Raw genomic sequence first — 7532 nt, 5'->3', positions numbered from 1 at the left:
TGAAATGTGGAAGATTGACTGTGCAGAATACCAAATGGACAGATTGCCGTTTTCCATCACCTGTGATACTTCCCTCTGCCATCTTTGCTTTTGAGTCTACACCTCTCACACCGTTAACATAAACAACACCTTTTGTCAAACTTTTTCAAAATAAGTTTATTTTATGTGCATTGGTGTTTGCCTCACATGTCTATGTGAGGGTGTCAGATCTCTTGGAACTGGAGTTATAAGCCATTGTGAGCTGCCATATGGGTGCTGGGAATTGAACCCAGGTCTTCGGGAAGGGCAGCCAGTGCTCTTAACCACTGAGCCATCTCTCCATCTCCTTTTAATTTCTTTTCCTTTTTTTTTAGCTTTTTGAGACAGGGTTTCTCTGTAGCCTTGGCTATCCTGGAACTCTGAAGGGCAGGCTGGCCTCAAACTCAGAGAACTCTGCCTGCCTCTGCCTCCCAAGTGATGAGATTAAATGCATGCACCACTTCTGCCCATGGTCGACCTTTTTAACATTGACTTTCTTCTTGATAATGGCAATCTAAAGTCATAGCAAGTCATGAATTTATTTTCTAATTTTACTTTTATGTGTACAGGTGTTATGATTGTATGTAGGTCTGTGCATCGCTTGCGTGTCTGATATCCACAGAAGCCAGTAGATGGTATCAGATTCCCTGGAACTGGAGTTACAGACAATTGTGACTGATCACATGGGTGCTGTGACTCCCAATCCAGAACCTCTGGAGGAGCTGCAGAAAATGGCTCCACTACTGAGTCATCTCTCCAGCCCCTGAAACCTCATTTTCTCTGCTTTAAAATAGAAAAAGAAAAATTCAGAAACCATGAATGAACATTTGAAGTACATTCCTATAACAAAGGAAGTCCAGGGAGCTACTTAATGGCTTAAACTTCTAATTGGCAGTTTCCTCATCTGTGCAGCAACATTGGACAGCTGCTTCACCTGTCAGGCAGAGTGCCGGGCACAGCACCTGGCACCTACTTCCCAGCAGCTCTGAAGGCTGTTCACAAAGCTCTATCAGCTGCGGGAAAGGAAAGCCATTGTGGGAAGGGTGATGAGTTCATGAAGCAGGATGAAAGGTCCTTTCTTCCAGCCAGTTGTTTCTTCCAGCGATTTCTGAGTTAGGAAAGAGCTTCCAGATTCAATGAAAATAAACCGTTCCATATGTAGCAGATTCTGAAATTAGAGTAATCACACATTCTAAAACAAGCTTCCTCTATCTGCCTCCCACCAGATGATCTAAATCACTATTTTCAGGTCACATGGCAGAAACACTAATATCTGACAGCCAGCCCAGAGTGGAGGACTCTTGAAAGGGAAAAGCAAGGAGCTGAGGCTCAGTGGGCTCAGTAAGTCTTAACTTTCAAAACAGCTTGCAAGGAATACTTGGTGACCTTAAAGGCCCTGCAGCCGGTGCAACTGTGCCTGAATCCCAGCCCTAAGTCCTGGTCACCATGCCCTTGGGCAGTTTACCTGACCATGGTGCCTTCATTTTCATACTAACAGTGCTAACTTTGTAAAATAGCTAAAATGAGTTAATACAAGGCTAAACTGAGTTAATACAAGCTGTGTGTCGTGGCACACACCTTTAATCCCAGCACTTGGGAGGTAGAGGTAGTCATATCATATGTGAGTTTGAGGCCAGCCTGGTCTACAAAGCTCGTTCCAGGACAGCCAAGGCTACACAGAGAAACTCCACCTCAGAAAAACGAGAGAGAGAGAGAGAGAGAGAGAGAGAGAGAGAGAGAGAGCCAATAGGTGGAAAGTGCTTTGATCAGAGACCAGCCCTTTGAGATCACGTTCTGATTTGCAGAGGAGGCCCCTTCAACAGAGGCCGGCTGGTGTGGAGCTCAGACCTTTTCAATTATTTCTTTTTATTTTTACATGCATGTATGTGTACCAAATGGGTGGGAACACCAGAAATGGGGTTGGATCCCTTAGAGGTAGAGTTACAAGCATCCTGGGAACCGAACTCCAGCCCTCTGCAAGAGCAACAAGCCTTCTTAACTACTGAGCCATCCGTCCTACCCCCAAACTCAGGTTTATATGCCTCTATGACAAAGGACAAAGTGGGAGAAAGATTTTGGCTTACACTGGACTTGTCAGTTCATCATCATTTGTCCCCATCACGTTGAGCGTGGTTAAACAGAAAGTCATAGTGGAGGCCACATGTAGCTAAGGAAGCTACTTGGTTCGTGATGGACAAGAAGCCAGGAAATGGGGTCTGCGGGATTAGTATCCCCTTGAAGGGTACACGCTTAAGGACCTAACTTGATCTAACTTCTACAAGGCTCCACCCTTCAGGAAGACCACAGGCTGACAATAAAACTTTCCATGTCTGGCTGTTTGGGAACTTTAAAGATCCCAGCCATAACAGGATTCGTTGTGGATAGTGATCTAGGTGAAGAGGATGAGAGGGGTGAGTTTCCTGGAGGAGGAAAGATCTTCCCCAGCCACTTCCCTACCTGCTTTGCAGGACATCTGCCAAGGGTGTCCCGATACATCCTGACACTGGACTTCCCTGACTTCCACACTCGAGGGTGCCTCTGAGTTGACTCCTCCACAGCTTCACTCTCAGAATGCCCTATCCCAGAAAGGGCCATGCTTTCAGCCGCGTGCTGGGCTGCAGGCAGGTTCTCCTCTGGCTAGGTTGCCCACACTCTTCTGCACGCCTGCTTGTCTGTGAAGCCCCAGCTCTTGTGGCCACCCATCCATCCATCGCCCCTATCCTTTGCTAAGACAACCTTGACTGACCTCTTTCATGTGTGCACTATATACTTATTATTTCTCCTATGTGCCTAGGACTGAGTAACTTATCACAGCCCTCAGAAGCATTTATAATATCATCAGGTGGTGTGTGTGTGTGTGTGTGATGTCACAGGTGGGCCAGTGGTAGTGCTTCCCAAATCTTGTCTGTAAGTAGAATCATTTGGTGAGCTTCTAAAACATCCAAAACCAGTTCACATCAGACTAACAAGTTCTGAATTTTAGAGCATTTCCAAATTTTGGATTAGAAATGGCTCATCTGGTTAGATCTGCGTGAATGTTCCAAAAATAACTACCTGAAATACGTCTGTTAATGCCAAACACTTCAGAAAAAAGAAATACTCAACAAATACTCTCTTCAGCCCCTTCTAAGGACACTAATTCCATCCATGAAGCTCTGACCTTCATAACTGAATTGCTTCCCGAAAGCCTCCATTCTCATACGAAAGTTTTAAACGATAAGACCCTGTGAAAGATAACAATTTCTTAAACCATCCTTGGTTCGATTTGTTTGCTAGAGGCCTTCAGTTGGGAGTTTTTCTTTTGTTACTGCAGGCAGTGTGACATGTGGGCAGCAGGGGGCGCCATTTAAACATTTTCTGCTCTGGCTATGCAGCTCCTTGTCATCACTGATGCAGAGGACAAATCCAGTGAGGCTACAGGAAATGCCAGACCGGTCAGGAAGCACAGTAGCCGTTAGGTCCTTGATCCTTGTGAGTGAGCTGGTGTTGCCCTGGGGACTTAGCCTGCACTAGAATCCAGTTCAAACCAAGATCTTCACTCCTGTCACCAGGGAGCTCAGATGGCAGAGCCTTGCTTGGTGGGTTAGGAAGAATCTGGTTGGGCTTGAATACAACTTTCACTGGCCATGGGATATTTGTGCAGAATCCCCACTTGGGATGCGGAGGCACAGCTGGAGGAGGGAGTTGAGTAGCTGGTGTTAGTGATACGCCTGCTCTTGAAATGGACAGTGTCTTAGTGACAGGCCTTGGCCCCGCTGCTGTCCTCTGTGCACCCCTGCCCTTCCACTCAGAGAACAACTCCCGTGGCTGCCTCCTGGGCAGCAGATGGCGTCTCCTGTGGATGGGCTGTGAGCCACCTCTTTACGCACTGCCTCCACCAATTTATAGAGCTAGGCCCAGCCTTAAGGAACACGGGCCTGTCACTTGGATAGCCCCTAACCTTAACAGAAGCACTGTATAGCCACACCTAAAAACAGTCACCCAGCCTAAAGAGGGCCACACGGTGAACTGTAGACAGAGAACACTTTTCTTTCCAGATCCTGGTCTGGTCAGGATGCCCCTCCTTGACATATATAATCACAGCAGACATCAGCAGAGACTGACCCCATCAATCAATCATGAAAAGGGTCCTAGAGGAAACACAGGACACAGCCCAGCCCTCCAGGTTAAGTCCCTACCAGAAACGCCTTTGCCTCCCTACAAAGAAATAGACGTTGCCCACAACAGATCAAAATAGCCTCACCTGCTCCTTGGCAGGCACAAAATCAATTTTTCTGTCCCCTCTCACCTCCCACCGGCCAGTGGAACTCGGTTACCAAGCTTCACTTCCTGTTCCCTCGGTAACCCTATTTGGTGAAATTAGAACTAAGAGTTTAATTCAATGTAGTGCAAAGCTCAATGAGATTAGCTTTATGGTTTCAGACCTGTGCTAGGAAACAACATCCTTATGTTGTCTATTCTTCTTCCTAAAATTGACATAACTGAGGAGAAGGGGATATGGGAACATTAGCCTAGGTCCTCCGCCCTCCTGCACTCGGCATGTGTGCTCAGTCCTGGGGAGGTAAGATCCGGTTTTCTGAAGCTTGATCTGCAAGTGTCTTTACAAGATGAAGTCACTCTTGGATTCCTTTTCCATGCAGTGTAAAATAAGGTGGCAAACTGAGCCCAGGCGCAAAGGGCTGACATCCTTCAGTAACCTCTGCGTGTGGGATAGACTTTCTATGTGGCATTTCATGTCATCTAGATCCCTGCTGCCTCTGAAGCCTCCGCAGACTTGATTGTCCTGTGACCATACTCAGAAAGGCCATGCTCTCCTGACATTGCCGTTTTGAAATTCTATCATTCCCCATTTGTTCTGGTTATATAGTTGTTGTTTGAGACTAGATCTTTTTATACAGCTCTGGTTGACAGTCCTGTAAGGGCAGAGATTATAGAGGTATGCCACCACTCCAGGCTCTATTTTTGAGCAAGAGACTCCACATTTTAATTTTGTTCTGTACCCCCCCAAAAACTATTACTCGTTCTATCTTCACCATGACTTTTATTTACTAGGTATTATTAATCTAATCTTAAAATGTTATTTTTAATTATATGGGTGTATGTGGGGGTCTGTGTATGTTATATGCATACCAGTGTGGGTACCCTAAGAGGCCAAGGGAAGATTTGGGTCCCATAGCTGGGTTTACAAGTAGTCATGTGTTGTCCAATCCTCTAGGTAGAGCAGTACATTCTCTTGACTTCTGTGTCATCTTTCTGGCCTCCTAATCTCACTTTTAAAATGGGAAACTGAGTCAGACTTGGTGGCACATGTCTGTAATCCCAACACTCAGAGGGCTGAGGCCAGCCTAGACTACAAAGCAAGTTCTAGAACTCCTTGGGTTACATGATGAGACCCTGCCTATAAAGAAACAAATGAACAACAAAGTGGAACCTGGTGATCAGGGTGGGAGTAGCTCACTGAATACCACACAGATAGAATGGTAGGTCTGGGATTTGGAGCAGGATCCTTGCCCAAGAACTGTGCCTTATGCTCTGTAATGGCTAGTTGGTAACTCCCTTCCTTCCTTGTCTAACCACAGGCAGTCCCTTCTCTGAGTGACATCTAAGTTAAAGCGTACAAGCAGGGGCTTGGTTTCCACCCTTAATCATGATGATAATTACTTTAGCTCTCTAAATAGTTTTACATGTAAAGTATTTATTTCCTAAAAAAGAAATTGTTCAGCAAAGTGTAACAAATTTTAACTTTGAAACCGAGACAATCTTCTTATCCTCATACACTTTTAAAATGTCATTAGAGATGTCTACATGAAGAACATTTGCCCTGTAACAAAATTATATTTCTTCCCAAGATGTAGTGATTTAATAATTAAAAGAATATCCATGAAATATAAATGCTAGGGGTTCATTAATAAATTAAATTAGATTGCGGCTGTTAGGAGCCAGTTATCATGCAAGGGATCTCCAATGGTCGAAATGATGAGGCCAAATTATTATTCTTGACATTCTCCATAGGCCATGATTATAAATTGCTAAAACGGTCTAATAGATTATGGAATCTTATGAGATTTGAGGTCCCCCCTTAAAATATTCATTGTGTACTAGAAATTAGTTGTCTTGATTGATTTTAGTTATAATTCCATCATATGTTTACAAGATGTGAGAAGGAGGGGGTGCCATGGAGTGAAAAGAAAAATATGTTCTGCTTGTGAACTAATAACTAAGATGGTGGCACTGTGAATAAGAACTTTCCACACATCTAGCTCTGAACCTGATTACATCACTTCCTAACTTTGTGCCCTTCAGCGATGCAGGGCTGTGATGAGACGGTGCTTAACAAACAAAACCAATGTTCTAGTTACTTCTGCTGCCACAGAAGGGTCGGGGAAGGCTCGGGAGGACGGTACCTTCCTATCTCCATTATTTCACAAAGGCGCCTTCGCGCCTCCGTTATTTCACACACATCAACCCTCACTAAGCTGCAGGGTTTCCAGGTGGAAAAGTTATTGGTGTATTGTCAGTGAGGTGCAGACCAGTGTTAAACACCCAGCCCTGTCTGAGTGGCAGGAGGAGCCAGAGGCACCCCATTTTTAGCACTTGCCACTTTCTACAGTGTAAATAAAGCGATAAGCTACCCAGGAGACTTCACTGAGTGTGGAGTTGGAACAAGATGTGTATATGCTCACTTCTCACCACCTGAAAGGCCCCAGTGCCCTCACATGATACTTTCAAATTAGGAGTGGAAAGATGGGTTCTATTTCTAGCTCTGCTGCCCCACCCAGACCCTCCCCCGGGCATGGCCCTGAGCAATTCAAGCTTCCCTGAGCCCCAACTTTCTTATCTGATGGAGATAACAGTACCTGTCCGGAATGGCTCCTAACGCTAATTCAACAGGGAAACAAATAGAAGGCTTGAAAACCCCCTGAAGCCACACAGTCCAATGAAAGTGAGAGTAATTAGAAGTGTAGCCCATGCATAGATGGCCACTGTAGGTGACTTTGTCGAACCCACATTCTTGGCCTTTTAACTTACTAAGCAGCCAGGCCCTAGAGGTCCTGGTTGGTTCACTTATCCAATCTCTTTGTCCTTCTCCGTGACCATTCAGCTTATAGTGGTGACCTGAACAGTTCACAGTGGGGCCTTTTCGGGTTGCCGAAAACCAAGGCCAGCTCCTGTTGTTTGATTTGCTACAGGGCAGTAGGGTCTTCAGAAGCCTCCAAATGGTCCACCATCCCCTGAACATAGGAAATAATGGCCTGGTAACCCAGTCATATTGTCTGCCCCTCAGAAGTGGACATGATTAATCCCTAGGCCTACGGTAGGACTCTGCCTTTATTTTATTTCTTTCCTCTCCCATTTAAATACTCTGCCATGGCCACGTCTGCTGAAGTTGCCTTGGGAGACAGAAGACTGGTAGAAAATCCATTTTTCACACCACCTGGGTCCAGATCCTCAGTTGTTCTGTCCTTTCTTTGATCTGCTGTGCCTTAGCCTCCCCACCTGTAAAACGGGGCTGA

The sequence above is a fragment of the Meriones unguiculatus genome, chromosome 1, assembly GCF_030254825.1.
Source record: "Meriones unguiculatus strain TT.TT164.6M chromosome 1, Bangor_MerUng_6.1, whole genome shotgun sequence".
In the NCBI taxonomy this organism is placed as follows: domain Eukaryota; kingdom Metazoa; phylum Chordata; class Mammalia; order Rodentia; family Muridae; genus Meriones; species Meriones unguiculatus.
This window is presented reverse-complemented; position numbering follows the sequence as displayed.